The 17,380-nt window shown below is 49.8% G+C and overlaps 1 non-coding gene across 1 annotated transcript; it reads left to right on the plus strand.

Annotated features, from left to right (window-relative positions):
- The first annotated feature begins 17,031 nt into the window (after positions 1-17,031).
- On the plus strand, positions 17,032-17,115 carry TRNAL-UAA (transfer RNA leucine (anticodon UAA)). Its single transcript has one exon. It is a non-coding gene; the product is annotated as a tRNA-Leu (tRNA).
- Positions 17,116-17,380: the final 265 nt, after the last annotated feature.

A 17,380-nucleotide genomic window follows, 5' to 3' on the forward strand; every position in this document is an offset into this window, starting at 1 on the left:
AGTTATTTGGTCTAAAAAGACAAATTTCAGTTACGAAGTAATTTGCAATTCAGATGCCGTTCTTGGAGAGGGTGCGCATCTTTTCTTAGCTATAGCATGGCAAACTGCCTGAAAACAGGCCATTTTTGCAAACAGTCTTGATGTCGCCACAGTGTTCCGTCTTTAGGCGTTTTTTTCAATTATGCTATGAGTAGAAGTCGCTATTCTTTGTTTACGCTGCCCCAGCTCAGGTGCTTCAGTATCAATGGCAGATGCCGGGGCTAGCAAAGACCTTTTTCTTCCTGTTTACTATTATTTTAATAAAAAACCGCTACCACCACAATCGTAAGAAGTCGGCCTCATAGTGACGGCAGATAATTTATTGTAGTTTAGACGACCCCAAAAACCAGCCACGAACATGAACTAATGTTCATCGCACGGCAACCTTCTCGTTTTCTGCTGCAGTAAGTTTACGGATTTTTTGTGACCACTGAGACGCAGTACAGATGCCCGCATTATTATACCCGTTATTAATGCGTAAGCATTCTATGGCTGTGCTAGCGGTTTCACGTGATCACGAGCTTGTCATCACGATAGCGTCCGAACGAATTGAGTTAGAATGCATGCATTAGATAGAGCATCAAAATGTCGCAGGAGAAATCATGACGTGCATGTGGAGTAATTGGTTATTTAATTAGAGCTGAAATAAATATAGCCAGTAATAAAAGATAATTCCAAGCAAATGAAGCCTCAAGACTTACAAAAACACAAATTTGCGCGGGTAACCACAAACAGGAAGAATATTGATTATACGAAACCGCATCAAGACCATCAATACCTCAGGACCCCGCCTGTCCGGTCTACATCGCAGAAGGGGGCTCTGACGCCAAACCATATTAGAAAAAGCTTTATCATAAGTCTTGCGGAGCGCATTATTATTTCCCAGTGAAATCGACAAACAACATCGGCAGATCACTGATATCAACCGCATTAAGTGTCGGCAAGCAGCCGTGCCTGCAGTTGCACAGATATTAAGAACATTATCCCTACACTACCTCCATCATAAGTAATAAGAAATCGATATCACAGATATTGAGCATGCGCAGTGGCGCCGTCAGCGCCACCACTGTCCGCAAGGAGCCGGTTCCACGCTGGCGAAGTTTTCTTCCCGAGGAAGTGTCTCCACGGCAGAAAAGGAGTTGGAAGCCGCCTCTGCACGGAGAAAAGGCAGGGAGCATGAGTATGCGCACGGACAGGATTAAGGGTGAAAAGGAGCACTACAGGAGAAACGAGGCAGGACAGGCGAAATCAATAGGCAGAAAGAAAATAGAAAAATAGGCAGGGGACACTTAAGCTTCGCCTTAAAGGCATGACGCGATAAGGTAAGGCGTAATTCCCATATATGAAGATGGACTTTCTATGCTGTACATTCATAGACAACTGGAAGTGCTCATACCCTTCATGGCGCAGTGGTGCAGCAGTTAAGCGTTGCGCCACTGCCCCGTGATGGCAGGTGTCAGCAGAGGTCCTTGTGTGGCCCAGGTTGGTCTTCACTAGCGTTAAATCATTAATTTAACTGGAACCTGCCACGGTGGGAAGTTTGCTGACTCTCCGGTGGGCAGGTTGTGAAGACGTCACGTGACCTAGTGTCTCACCTGCCTTCTAGGTTGCTCTCTGACGACTACCAGCCAGAGACATGCTCGTGATTTTTAGCTCACAACCCCGACGCCGACAACGCCGACAGGATTTTCAGGCGAACGGAGCCGTAAACGTTAAGGCGTTACAAACTGGGACATTCAAGCTCCGCTTTACGGGTAAGACGCTATAGCGTTAATGGGTTAATGCCCATATATGCGTAGTTTGTAATTTTTGACTTTTCATTCATAGGTCGCTGGGAGTGTTCGTTCCACTAAGCAGCCGCGGTGGCTCAGTGGTTATGGCGCTCGGCTGCTGACCCGAAAGACGCGGGATCGATCCCGGCCGCGGCGGTCAAACTTCTGTGGCGGCGGAAATCTAGAGGCCCGTGTACTGTGCCATGTAAGTGCACGTTAAAGAACCCCATGTGGTCGACATTTCCGGAACCTGTCACTATGGCGTCCCTCATAGCCTCAGCCGCTTTGGGAGGCTAAACCCTCATAAGCCAAACCAAATCTTCGTACCAGTCCTGACGCAATGGTGCCGTGGTTGAGTGATGCGCCACCGCCCCGCGATGGAAGGTGTTGCCACCGGTGGTGCATGTGGGGACTCGATTGCTCTTACCGGGCAACTTCTCGGGGCTAGTCATTAATTTAACTGGTACCTGCAACGATCATTAGCTTGCTCACAACCCGGCGGGCAGATTGCGAAGACACCAAAAGGCCACGTGACCTAAATGTCCCACCTAGGTTGTCGGAGACGCCAGAGTAGCCGGCTTCTCCGGCTGCAAGGCTTCAAACCGTCGCCGAAGCCAACGCGGACACCGGGCATTTTTTTTCGGCACGGGGTACTAACCCTCTCGCATTAATAGCAGCTCACCGGTCGATGTCCTGTGGCTTCAAGAAGGGTGTGCCTCCAGAACTGAACGACGAGAGCACCGTCTGGTTCTGGAACACGTATTCGCCACTCTTCTCGATCCGGTTCGACTCTGGCGGCCTTCCTCTGGCCCGTTAGCCCGCAGACCTCCTGTGGGGACCGCGACTGCTTGACGGACTGCGGGTCCAGCGTCAGCCCGCCAAACCACAGCGGGCCGTGTTCTGGATGCCTCGCATGGCCCCCTTGGAGACCTGGCACTCGTCGACAGAGCGCTGCTTTTCGTCAAGGGGCGTCATGGTCGACTCCATGCCTTCCTTTGACTCATTAACGTCCAGAGGAAACGGCGCGCCCCGTCATTCTCGTTGGCCACTGCTCACCCTGGTCGCCAGCGTCATCCTGGTCCCAACTGAACGCGTCCAGCAGCACAATCTTCGTCTTCTTCTATTGCGCGCCTTTGGCTCCAGCCTTCGAAGGTCGTGTTCTTCCGTCTTCCTCTGGCTCCGAGTACACGTGCCCCTTTAGTAGTTCGGTCCGGTTTTCAGCATGTTTCACAGCACAGCTGTTTATGATCCGTTTGCCGGTTGAGCATCGGGGCTTATGATGAAGCTTCCACTTAGTTGTGGTTGTTAGCCTTTCAAAAGATGGCACATACCCACACTGGTGGAGCGGCCAATAATCGGGAGGCAGAGGTTGCTGATCACTTGTACTCAATAAAGGGAAAAGAAGCTTCCACGTGGCCACCCCTTGTATATGCCTCGCGCTACATTTGTCGTCTTCGGGTGGGGCGCGCGCTGGCCCGGCATCACGTGAGCACGCCCAGCTTTTCCCAGTGATCGGGTGACTACCCCATACCACACCACCAACCTCTTCGAAAGGCTTCTTAGGCTAGGAAGCCTACATGTGGCGCCCATGTATGTTCCCTACTCTCGGGCGCTTTGTGCGCGCCTTTTTAAGCATAATAAGTAGGGGTTGGACATTTCGGTTTTTATTAATGCGTTATAAATGTTAGGGTCGCAAGCGGAAATGGCGATCGCCGTCACGCGTGTCGCGTGGCACAACGAACCTTATTATGCTACCCGGAATAAAACGAACTTTAGTCGGTGAACTTTGGATATAACGAACCTAAGTATGCAACGAACGTAAGTGTACCACCTCGCATTCAAATGTTCCACTGAATATCGCCTGAGAGCTTCTGTTTTTGAAAATCCGGCTGGCTGTTTTAGGTGTTTATTTGTGCGAAAGCACCCATATACTCAGCAACTCCGACCAAGAATCTTGTCCGTCCGATCTTTGTTGGGCCAAAACATAGCAACCGTGACGTCATGTTAAGTTAAACAAAAATGACTGGCGGTTTAGCATTGCGAAGCATGAAGTATTGTGCGAGAGCACAGTTTTCTGCTGGTGGATACCACCGCCACATACCTCAAAGCACGATTGAGGTGTCCACTGACCCAGGGGAGCCAGTAATGCGCATATCATTTCCTCAAAATCAACGGAGTCTAAACCTTGCGGTCGCTTTGAGAAAACAAAAGACGCACAACTGCTCGCGCCTCAGATGGTAGTTGGTAAGACGGCGGCGACACGGGTTCGATTCCCACGTAGACCCCCATTTTCTTTTCATGCAACAATTTTATTTTCTTCTTATTTTAATGGCCGTAAACGCGCGAACACTTTTGTGAACAGCCTTTGTCTACAACTTCTGTCAAAGCCAAGAAATGCTTTCGCTTTGAAAGAAAAGCGGAGATTACGGAGCACGCAGGGCAGAATGCCTCGAATTTGGCCAAGGCTAACTGTCACAACATCTGCGACTCTTTCAATAGCAGAGTTAACCTCAAGATAACCTAGTCCATATTGAGATGCCTGTTAACCCAGGAAGGAGCAAAACAGTGCGCAAAGCAAATCAGTTGAAGGCCATAGAGAACTTCGAGGTTAGCGAAAGGGAGCTCATTGCAGAACTTAAAAGGAGAGAGTACATACAATCGGAGGCTGCCGGTCTGGAAATGGAAGACTACACGGGCACACAGCATGAGGAAATGAACATGGAGATCACAACCTGGGAGGTGCGTGCCGCACTCCTGGACATAAGGAGGGATACCTGCCCTGACATGGCTATTGGGTGACTACAAAATGCCAGCTAACTTGGACGAGTCAGTGGAGGCTATCAGTGACTTTATGAAATGCTAGTCTGAAGAAAAAGTTCCTCAGGACTGGAAGGCGGCAGAAATTCTGTTTATTCTGAAACCTGGCAAAGAGACCAGTATCGAGAATTTGAGGCCAATATCGCTAACGTCGTGCACCGGCTGGTTGATGAAAGAAGTAATATAATCACACTGTTGGCCATTAACTGGCTCCGCCGTGAGGTGCGACCAGCACCCGCTGGTCTTCTTCCCCCTTTCCTGCTCGAGCGTGGGTTGGCTGTGTGGCTGCTCTGCAAATCCTTGTATACCCCTCTGCCCTTTGTACTAACATTCTACCTGGTCTCGGTGACATTTTGGTGGAGGTGCTGGGTGATATACGAAGAGCTCCCGGGAGCCTCCGACGCCCAGCTGCACCCCATGGACACGGCACCTGTCCACCACGCAAGCCGCCGCTTGCGAGGCTTGGATCCTGAGATCCGGCCGCTGACGACACCACCCCGCACAATGGCGTCCACTGCGGCAAGCCAGAGCATCCAGAATACTTTTAGTTGCACGCCACTGCTTCTCCATGCGCCTCGCACTCGCGCTTCGTTTCATGGCTACAAGTTTGAAGACATGGAGGATTGGTTGGCCAGCTACGACCGGGTTGCAACGTTTGACCTGTGGGAAGAGGAGCGCAAGCTAAGGATTGTCTATTTTGCCCTCGAAGACGCCGGCAAGATGTGGTTTGAAAACTACGAGTCCGCCATTACCTCCTGGCGAGATTTCCGGCGACAGTTTCCGGCAACGAACGGAGGGAGCGAGCAGAACTTGCCCTGCAGACCTGAGCGCAGCGGCCAAATGAGAGCCTTGCCTTGTTTACAGAAAACATGACGCGGCTCTCAACTGCGCAGATCCTTCAATATCTGAAGCAAATAAGGTACCTCATCTTATGCGAGGGGTCAAAGACCAGCTTTTGGTAAGACGTGCGCGACCCTCCTAGATAAGTGGTCGACTTTGCTCGGGAGGCGACAAGCATGGAACGCGCCTTGCAGCATAGGTTCGCGCATTACGGCCGTCCGGCGAATATAACACAATTTACAGAGATTTAGATAAATGTGGCTTCATTCCAAAGATTGCTATTCTCGTTGAGACCAAACATTTCGACTAAAGACGTTATTTTACAGCTAAAAGAAGAAATCATTGACAAACCTAGAGGCTTATAGGCAACAACAATTCTAACATTAGGCCTCAAAGTGCCTTTGATAATGTCAAACATGTTATCATAATCAAAAATTAACAGGACTGTAATGGTGGTATAAGGACGTATTATTATATCAAATAATTTCTCTTGAACCGAAGAGTTAGGCCCAATATCAAAGAAGTAAAGTCAGACTATACGAGCCTGCGAAGTTGTGGCGCACCGCAGGGGCCAGTGCTGTCCCCTCTGCTCCTCAACATTGCCCTTTCCAGACTACCGAGTAGGCTGGACAACATACAAGGTGTCAAGCACGCGCTGTATGCTGACAACATTACGATTTGAACCTCCCTGAGGGTCAGTTGGGAGCATGCATTAAAGACTACTATGTGTGCGGATACCGTACAAATAACAAGCTAATAGTTGTGGGCTCCATCCAGTGCGCACCCAAATATTCGGAGTTACTAATATTTAGGAAGAAAGGAGACTAAGACCATATTTTAGTATTTGGGGAGGGGGCGGAGCGCAAGCAGGCTTACCTGTCATCGCGCACACAGCGGAATATATACATAACTGGCTTTTAGCCTAGTGCCGATGTGCTTTGAGGTAGTCTTCAACACACGCGTCGAGCGCCAAATACGAGGCCGAAAATGCATGTACCAACCGAATATGTAAGCCTTGAAAACTCAAGCCCATGTTTTCCGCGGTCCGTATAAGGCTCAGCATCTGGAAAACGAGTCTTGGAGGAAAGATATATGGGGCACAGTAGGAGGAGAGATCTACTCTGAATTTGCTATTAGACGGCACACGAACAAGCTGTACAGGTCGCAATGGGTCTCATTCTGTGCTAGTTTGACTGTTTTCTCACCGATAACGAGAATATGGCGAATTATTGGCAGCCTTGCTGGAGAATCTCGCCCTTCGAAGCCTTTTGAAGCTCTTGCAATACGCAAGGAAAAACCTATTGCGTGCTTGGCAGAGGAATTTGCAGACGCACTCGTCCGCGCTGATTCTGGAATCGATATATATATTCACCATCTGCTTCCTCCAGGTCTATCATGGACGTCCCGTTCACGCTTTGTGAGCTTCAGACTGCGCTATGTGGCCTGCGGCGCCGGTGTTCACCAGGTCTGGACGGTATGACCAATAAAATGCTGAATAATCTGCCCTTGCAACTCAGAAAGGAGCTCCTCCACTTCATCAATAGAGTTTGGGAGACTGGCGATGTTCGTCCGTCATGGAAGGTGGCACATGTAGTGCCAGTACTGAAGACTGGAAAAGGCATGACAGACCTTGCCTCGTATCGCTGCTGTGTCATTGAACTCCTGTGTAGCTAAGTTGATGGAGAAGCTGGTAAATGAACGTTTATCGTGGTGGCTTGAGGACAGCAAGGCACTGCCATCCTGTATGACAGGATTCCGCCGAGGTCTTAGTGCCCAAGATAGCGTATTAGACTTGATCAGTCACATTGAACACCAGAGAGCTTCCGGCCTATCCACTTTAGCCATTTTTCTTGATGTTGCGAAAGCTTACGACAGCGTGCTTCAGATCTCAATTCTAAACGGTTTGCAAGGCATGGGCATAAAGGGCCAAATGTTAAGATTCATTTACAAGTTTATAAGTGATCGCGCGGTTCGTGTACGGTTAGGGAGTACGTTAAGCACCGAAAGGGTTCTATCACGAGGTGTGCCTTAAGGAAGTGTTCTTTCCCTCAAGCTCTTTAACGCCGTAATGGCTGGCCTACCTGATTCGTTGAAAAAAGTTGCAGGCAAGTGCGTATGTCACTTTATGCTGACGACATCTGTATTTGAATTACTGGCTACCAACACAAGCGATTAGCCCTGATAGCTCGACAGGCTATACTTTCGGCACAAGCTTACCTTCAAGGTATGGGGTTGTCTCTGTCAGTGGACAAATCCGGCTTTATTCTGTTTCCAGGTGTAGGAAGACGTCAAGCGCGGTTGAAGATAGACCTCGGTCACTCTTGCATCCGTCAATTCAACCACGCGCGTTTCCTGGGCGTCATTAGTGACTCCCGTCTACAGTGGCGAAAGCTGTAGATGCGATTGTTTCATCTATATCTTCTCGTCTCAATGCGATCCATAGAATTGCACGTGAGCAATGGGGAAACAATCCTTCTTCAATGGTCAAACTTAATGAAGCGCTGGTGGTCAGCTGATAATGTATCAATTACCTTTAATTTCCCCCTCGGCATCACAACTTGAGCGTCTCGAAGTTGTCCACAGAAAGGGCCTAAGAAGAGCCATTGGAGTTCCCCAGGCGGCTGCGAATAAGACAGTACTTCATGAGTCCCTATCGAAACCTCTTAGCCTTATCGCTTCTCAGAGGCTATTATTAATGCATCTTGACCGCTTAGGAGAGACGGTAGCTGGGCGATCCCTTCTCCAGCGGCTCTGCAAGAGATATGAGTCGAAGGCTTACTTGACACTCAATACTCTAAGTTCTTTAGGCAATAATGTCCGAAGGCAAAAGAAACGGTTGAAACCCCCCTGGTCTTTTCCGACCCTCCTTTGGCAGCAACGCGTTCGCTTGTACTGGAATACTTGGAAACAGAGTATGCCTGCCATCTTCAAATTTTCACGGATGGTTCTGTGGACAAGGTCAAACAAGCTAGCGCAGCGGCTTTTTACATTCCTTCTTTGCACTGTAAGTCGTCCGTACGCTGTACTGCTGTCGTATCCTCCACAACGGCTGAAAGTGTTACTATTGAGGCGGCTTTACGGAAGTTAGGGTCTTGTCCGGCTCAACCTGTTGTCTTCCTAACTGATTCAAAATCTGCCCTTCAGAGGTTAGAGCGCCGATTCCCTACTGACGCCTTGTCTCTAAGCTCTCTGCGCTTGGTGCAGAATCTGCACAGCAGAGGCTTTACACTACATTTCCAGTGGGTGCCCTCTCACATAGGAGTCAACAGTAATTAGGTGGCAGACAGTCTCGCCCATAAAGCTCTCTCAAGGATTCCATCAAAAAAGTAGCTCAAGATGAGAAAAGTCTCTGCAGGAAAACGGTGCTCGATCACTTCAGTACCCTGTGGAGTGCGTCCCACAAGCCATGTGTGACCAAGGGACTGAGAAGATCTGAGGTGACCCTTCTACATCGAATTCGCACGGCCTCTGCTCGCACTCCTGCATGGATGCATAAGACCGGCATAGCATCGTCTCCGCTCTGCTCTTTATGTGGTGTGTGCGGGGATATCAAACATTATATTATGTACTGCCCAGAGTACAACGCGGAAAGGCATGTGATGTTCGCTTCCTTCAAGAAGACAGGAACCCGTCACAGCACAGTGCAGGACATTGTCTACCCGAGTGGAAACCAGACATGCAGAAGGGAGGCTGCACGCCTTTTTTAACATTTCTGCAGAACACGGATCTTTTTTTTTAAATGGTGACAGCAGGAACGGACTATGGCCTACTGTGATTGAATGTATGCGTAGATTGTGTCTTCCGGAGTGGAAAACTTTATACTGTGAGTGAATGTGTGTATGGAGTGTGGCACTACAATGGCCTATGTTCTATTGTGACTGAATATGTGCATAGATGGTGACTTCTGGAGTGGACTGTGATGTGAACTGTTTGGATTGATTGTGTGCATAGATGGTGACTGCGGGAGAGAATGTGTGCTAGTATAAGAGACTGTGCGCTTAGCGGGGTAGATGCGGCATTGTTAATATCGAAGGGACGCTGCGGTGGAGCAATTGCTGGCAGACAAAGCAAGGCTAACCCCACCTGTGGCATTCAACACCTCAACCTCAACCTCGAGAGATCTATTAGGAATATTTATCTCTGTTTTGTGAGCGCCTAAGCCGACACGTGCCGCTGTAAAAGAGTGCGCGTGCTTGACATTTCGTCGCGAGCACATGGTTTGGTTGCCTTTCCCGCACAATACATCATTGTACGACAGCTGTGTCTTGCGCAGAATGCGTGCGCCAGACCGAAGGCTGGCCTTTGCACCCGATGCCGCCTTATCGGTCAGAAAAAGTTCCTGTGAGGTTATGTTTACCGCCGCTTGACATTGTGAAATCAGCTCGACGCCGATATACCGTTAAGCGCGCCAAACGCACGGCCATGCGATTTTAATCGTCACGATAGTGGAGACTACTACAGACACAAGGAGCACAAGCTTGCAACAGGCCCTGTGCAGCGAGGAGGTTGAAAAACCTGGAAACTCCAGTGACCTCGGCACATGTTGAGGAGCAGCACAGTTCAGCAGGCCGGGCACCCGATTTCCCGCCTAGTTGTGAGCACCGGCGTCAAACCACGCGCTGAAGCAGACGAATCGTCAAGAGAAAGGCTACATGAAGGCCATGCTTGAGTTTGCTGCGTGTTCCATATATTTTTGTCGATGCTCGACAGAGTAGGATATGCGCGGTAACTTCAGTTTGCCACATCAAATTAGTTTGGAAAAGAAGAGTGTCGTTACCAATCGACATACTTTGCGCGCAATGGCCAATGATGTTTATTTGATGTTCGTTATGACCCTTTCCGAGGACATTTTGCGTCGTGCACGAAGCTGATATATCTGGCAGCTGGTGATTTTTTCGCGGGCGTAATAACAACTGCTGTATTGTTAGTGTCCAACAGCGCACTTAATCTCAATGCCTCTTTTGCACCTGGAGGTCAGTAGCTGTCGGAATACGCTCTTTTCTCACTCACAAAAAAATGCTGGAATAGGGGGCGTGAAAGCGGCCCCGGCTGCTGCTTTCGCGTGTGCGCTCAATGAGACAAGATATCACGTGGCAGCTGCGAAGGCCAACCACAATGCTTAATAATAAAAATAATTGGCTTTTTGGGGAAAGGAAATTACGCAGTATCTGCCTCATATATAGGCGGACACCTGTACCCCGCCGTGAGGGCAGGGATAAAGGAGGGAGTGAAAGAAGGAAGGAAGAATGCGGTGCCGTAGTGGAGAGCTCCGGAATAATTTCGACCACCTTGGTATCTTTAACGTGCACTGTGATTCCACAATATCGCTGTCAAATTAATAGAGGCTCAACGCACCACCCAATTAGTCCGCCTGAGTCGCACGGAAACAGGACAATGCCTACTGCGACAGCTCCGTCTCAATCCACCCATTCCCAACCCAACACGTCCTACACCTTACATGATTTCTCTGCGCATGCAGGATCACATATATCAGAAGCTCTATCGCGATATATGAGCGATAGCCTCCATCAGGGTAGGCGGCAGGCTCGAGCGAGCTATTACACCATAACATACAGCAACCGCTCCGATATCCTTTTTCGACGTGGCAGAAAATTCTAAAGTAGGATTCTTCACGGCAGTCGCAGCCTATGAAGACGGCACTGTGGGGCCCGCAGCCACTGTCCGAACTATTTCCCCTGCAGAGGCGGAAGGAGCCACCTTCGCACTTGCGCTGGCCCACTCCACCATTGACAAAAACATAACAGAAATTTGCAGACTCCAAGGCCGCATACCGCCATTACCTAAAGGGAGTGTTCTTGCCACAGCCGCCTCTCTCGACCGAACGGTTACTCTGTCGTGGATCCCTGGGTATGCCTCGATCCCCGGTAATGAGAGCGTTCATGCGCTGGCCCGAGAACTCTCCTCCCGGACCCCGGACGATCAGGCACCCAACACTGCGCAAGAGGCCCCATCGGTCCTTTATACATATCATCAAATCACCGCATTATACAAACTCAGACCCATGACATTACCGCCACGCCACACTACTTTGTCGCCCTCATCCAGCGCCACATGGCGGCAATTACAGACGGGCTGCTTTATTTCACCCTACCGTATCTCATGCTTTCACCCCGCTTTTCCTCCTAATTGTAACACCTGTGGCATGTCCAGATTCACACTTTTCCACTACCTTTGGGAATGTCCTTCCTCACAGGAAGTACCACCATCCCCAATTCCACTCATTCTTCCTGGGAGGCTGCTTTACGGAACGCTCAGTCCGCCGGTCAGAAATGGCTGGCGGATCGGGCCTTATGTGAGGCAAAAGCCCGTGGACTCCTGGACCAGTAAGAGACCACCCTGGAAGATTTTTGTTCTTCCATTTTTTCTAATAAAAGTTTTTTCCATCCATCCATCCATCCATCTTAACGTGCACTGACATCGCACAGCACACGGGTGCCTTAGCGTTTTGCCTCCATAAAAACGCAGCCGCCGCGGTCGGGTTCGAGCCTGGGAACTCCGAATCAGTAGCCGAGCGCCTTAACCACTCATCCAGTGCGGCGGGTCATTCAATGCATGCCTAAACTGTGCTTTGGTTGCGGCGAGCCACAGGAGGGGCGCTGCATGGAGACACAAAGAATTTTCCCTAATCAAATTATGCTGAAAGCAGGTTGAACACTGGGAGAAAAACGAAAGCTGTTGTCAACCGACATCGGCACGCACATGTGCCCAGTATGCTGGTCCGACAAGATACGCCCACTCCCTTTCTAATAAGAAATTATGTGGATTATCTCAGCTAATCTACGGTATACAAAGCGAAAGACGTCGTCGTTCACTGTGTTCATCGACGTTGGCGTTGACAAAGTTCTAGACGGCGATGGCTTTGGGCAAAGGAAGGGCGCATAACTGGCTCTTTGGATATGCGGACGCCTCATTCGTGCTGTGATACATGTGGCGGTGGTGAGAGAGAGTTGTGGCCTGATTGCATTAGCCCTTACAGCGTTGTGGCTGACATGCGGCACTGCAGAAATAGCTGGGCCGCAGCGTTCATTTGGTGATCAATCTCTCGCGATCAACCATGGACTGCGTGCCACCTCCCAGGATGGCAGAGAAGGCGCGCTGCCTATGCAGTGTGCGAAACGCAACATGAAAGGCTTTTGAAGTTGGACACCATAAGTGGTTAGGGCGCTCGACTACTGATCCGGAGTTCCCGGGTTCAAACCCGACCATGGCGGCTGCGGTTTTATGAAGGAAAAACGCTAAGGCGCCCGAGTGCTGTGCGATGTCAGTGCACGTTAAAGATCCCCAGGTGGTCAAAATTATTCCGGAGCCCTCCACTACGACACATCTTTCTTCCTTTCTTCTTTCACTCGCTCCTTGTCCCTTCCATTACTGCACGGTTCAGGTGTCGAACGAGATATGAGACAGACACTGCGCCATTTCCTTTCCACCAAAACCAATTATTGTTATTATATTATTGGACACCAACGCCGCGCACATGAAAGCGTGAGTGAGATCTCCACTGGCCCACGGAGCCTGTTGTTTGCCTTTCCTTTCGTGAAAATGAACAGCCTTTGCAAAGTTGTTGCAAAGTTGCCAATGAACTCTATGAATGCTTTGGCTCGCTTGTTTTGTTCGGTTTTTGAGGAAAGGAAATGGCAGAGTAATCGTCTCACATATCTCGGTGGACACCCGTACTGCGCCGTAAAGGAAGAGATAAGGGAGGGAGGGAAAGGAGAAACAAGTGGTGGTAGTGAGTTTTTATTAAAATAATAGTAAAAAGAAAGGAAAAGATTTTTGCTAGCCCCGGCATCTGCCATCGATAACGAAGCACTTGAGCTGAGGCAGCGGAAATAACGGATAGCTGGCATAATGCAGAAATGAAATGAAAGAGGTGAGGGGACAACAAGAGAGGATGTAAGGATAAGTAATATATACAAACTATTTACACAATAAGCAATGTGTCAATGTTCTGCATATGATTAGTTCATGTTGGAGGAATTAAACACACGCGCACAGCACTGTGTTTTCTACCACTGGAGTGGGGCGTACAGTTATTAATCGTTCAAGGTTGAACTCGCGGAGCGTTCGGTCACTGCGTGTAACTACGTGACGGAGAACCGACGGGACGTCAAGCCCGTGCGTTCGAGGAATGCACAGAGGCTCACCAAGGTTAGCTCACGAGTGCGTGCACTGCCCTGCGGCCACAATAGCGTCTTATCGCGACGAGCATCGGTGAAAGCGGCACAGTGAAGGAGCAGGTTTTCTAGTGTTTCCACTGCACCGCATCCGTCACACACATCACTCGTCGAAGAAATAGAAAACTGAAAATTGAAAGTTGGATTTTGAGAAAAAGCGCGGTGCTGCGCAGCGGGGGAACAGCTGCGGCTAGGTGCCATGAGGTGCTACTAACGCTTCACCTCTCGCAGACGCCCCATCTCTACATCGCACTCAGTAAGTTCAGTCACTGTTCGCAGTGTCATTTACCAAAGGCAAGAGAGCCGCTGGAATCATCCAATTCGCTCTGTTGGCTCTCAAGCGCAAGCTAGCGTGCTGACGTTGGTGGCTCCTGTATTACCTTGCGCAACGCCGGCAGCTTTTTGTTCACGCGTCCCGGTTGCTTCTCCGGCACGGGGCGAATTTTCGAGAGGCCCGCCGCCGCGTGCGTTGTGATTTTCACGACACGACCAGTTTGTTTTCCCAGCAACCGCGTAATTTGCACGTACTCGCAGCCACAGGCATATACTACAACTCTTTTACGCGAGAACCGAACTGCCTGGATTGTGCACTGCCCACCCAATTAAAGGGGGGGGGGGGATGTGACAACCAGGGAATCAGCTGCGAACACTGACACAGCAGCAACAGGATCAGGACCGCTACTTCTTTGCTGGGCGTTCCTTCCGCCTCCGCACAAAGTGCCGAACGCGGCAGTTTGCTTAACGAGGGAGCTTCCGCCGAGTCGACTGGTGCCTCAGACTATGGCTTTCGAGGAGCCCGCAATGCCAATGCGACAAAAGACGGAACGCTTATAGCGTGAAGCACATCGGTACGCCGCCGTGTCTACATCATCACAGACCACATCTATGAGGGCGAAAGTCCGCAAATATTTTTAAGAGAATTGTATTTTTCCGAAAATATCTACATTGCTATGAACTCCTAACACATGTGGTCTGGTTTCCAAGGACATCAAAATGAGCCATCATTGTACAGGTATCACATGTATGCAAATGACATTTCAGTGAAGAAATCGTGGTTTATACACGAGCTGGCTTAATGCAGGTTTATTAGCCGCCGCGGTCGTGTTCGAACCCGGCAACTCCTGATCAGTAGCCACGGCGGGTCCCAGACCATTTACGCCACATTGTTTGGAAACTGTTTTGCATTGCTGCATACTTGTGATCAACAAGTGCAGTGGGGTGTTTCACGCTCCAGTACCAGTCCGAATTACCCACTTCCGGAATCTGTGTGGTAGCTCGACATCTGCGTGGCAACTCGTGTCTTTTGGGGAGCGGTTCATGCGGGGATTCCGTGGGCAGGGCATTTCGAGCTTTGTCTCCTGCGGCCACTTCACCAGTGGCCGTTTTGCTCGCCTGTTAATTGTTGCGGGCCTTTTAAAGCGAAAGCTTTGCTGGCCACGAACTTGCAATTTCACCGTGGTGGTACTCCGATGAGGCACATGACGTCACAACGCGTGCCTCGCAGCAGATATTTCTCTCCCTCCCTCGCTCTACAGTCACTACTACGCATGCGCCACTAGCAGCACCGAGCCACAGGTGTTCCGCCGCAGCTCAGGGCCGCACTGTTCCTCAAAATCCAACTTTCTCTTTCTTCTTTCCCTCCCTCCTTTATGCCCTCTTTTACCGCGTGTTCGGGTGTCCACTGTGCCATTTCCTTTCCTCAAGAATTAAAGAAAACAAGACAGCCCACGGCGTTCATACAGCTCATTGGCGTTGACAACTTTGCAAAGGCCGTTCATTTTCACGAAAGGAAAGGCGCACAACCTGCTCCGTGGGTCAGTGGAAGCTTTAATGTCGCTTTGGCGTACGTGGCGTAGGTGTCCAACTGCGAAAGGCTGCTTTGATTGCGTTCCACATAGTTGATAGGCAGCGCACCCTCCCTGCCACCCTTGGAGGTGGCATGCAGTTAATGCTTGATCGCGGGAGATCGATCACAAAGTGAACGCTGCAATGCCGCATGTCAGCCACAACGCTGTCAGCGCTAATGCATTCAGGTCACATCTCTCTCTCGCCATCGCCACATGTATCAATGCACAAAGAGGCGTCCGCATATCCAGGGAGCCAGTTATGCGCCCTTCCTTTGCTCACGTCCATCGCCGTCTAGATCATTGTCAACGCCAACGCCAATGAACACAGTGAACGCCGCCATTTTTCGCTCTGTATATCCTGGATTAGCTGAGCTAATCCACATTAATTTTTTGCTTTCGGCCAGTGCTAGCCAGAGCTAAACCAACATCAATTTTTTCTTTCCTCTGTAGTCGGATACCGCTAAAAAATTACGACTGACGTAAGCCGCACCTCGTGCATTACGACAGCACCGCAAAGTGCGAAATTCGTCGCCACGAAATTATTCCGCAGCCCTCCAAAAAGGCACCTGTTTCTTACTTTCTTCTTTAGCTCCCTCTTTTATCCCTTTCCTTACGGCGCGGTTCAGGTGTCAGCGGATATGTGAGAGAGATACTGCGCCATTTCCTTTCTCTGAAAAAAACAATTTTCATTAACATACTAGAGAGTTTTAGTTTCACGTACGTAGAGGGTTCACGTACGCAAACGTGAGAAGTCTACGTAGCCTGCACGCAGGTGGTTTGAAACCCTTATAGTTACACGTACGCGAAACACGCCGCGCGTTACGCCTAGCGCCATCTGCTAAGAAACACAGACACTGGTTGTAGCCATAATCATCCAAGACAAGTCATTAAGCGAAGCCATTCATAGCGAGATCGTTGCTATGACGACGACCAATGCTACTTTGTCAGGCTTAGCAGCTTAAAAATCGCCCTTCTGCCTGAAAAACAAAAGCTATCTGTCGCTTGAAACCTTATGCGAGGGTAAGAATGGGCAAATCGAAGGCGAATACAACAGTTTAGAACACCATATCGCCTCGAGGGATTAGCGACGAAGCTGTTATCGCCATGAAGCGGCGGGCAGTGTGCCGCCATGTTTGTCAACGCTACGTACGCAAGCAACGCAAAGACCGCAACGTAAAAATCCGAATCTCACGTACGTACGTGAGACTCGCTCATACCCTTTGCGTTCTGCGCATGCGCACTGGTCACCCGTAAGAGCTTTACGTACGTGAAACTAAAACTCTCTACTATCTGCTTCTTATCATCCGGGGAAGGAGGGCGGGAGCGCAGGCTTACGTCGCCCATGTTACACTCGCAGCCGGAGAGCAGTGGCCAGCGCCCGGGACCGCAGCGCCGCCGCCCGGCTGAGAGACCGCTGTCGCTGCCATCGCGGCTGTTTGGTTACTTTTGGCAGAGACGCTACATGTATACGCACACACTTTCACAGAGTGAATATCTGTTCGTAAAAGTAGCCGCACCATGGTCAGAATGGCCGAGCGGTCTAAGGCGCCAGATTTAAGCTTTGGTCCTGGAAAGAGTACGTGGGTTCGAACCCCACTTCTGACAGCGTTTTTTTTTACTTTTTATTTTGGATCTACAGTGAACATTGTACATACGCAGCACTAACACGGATTTGTTGTTAGTCTATCAAAAGGATAACAACGATTGTTAAAAGCATTAACACACATTTCGATTAAACAGCACTGCCCTGTTTCTTTTTTTCTTTCTCCTGTAGTTCAATGCAACCAAAAAATTACGGCTGACGTAAGCCGGAGCCCTCGCACAGTACGACAGCACCCCAAAGGTGCGAGTGTGTGAGTGAGTGAAAAAC

The sequence above is a fragment of the Amblyomma americanum genome, chromosome 1 (assembly GCF_052857255.1).
Source record: "Amblyomma americanum isolate KBUSLIRL-KWMA chromosome 1, ASM5285725v1, whole genome shotgun sequence".
In the NCBI taxonomy this organism is placed as follows: Eukaryota; Metazoa; Arthropoda; class Arachnida; order Ixodida; family Ixodidae; genus Amblyomma; species Amblyomma americanum.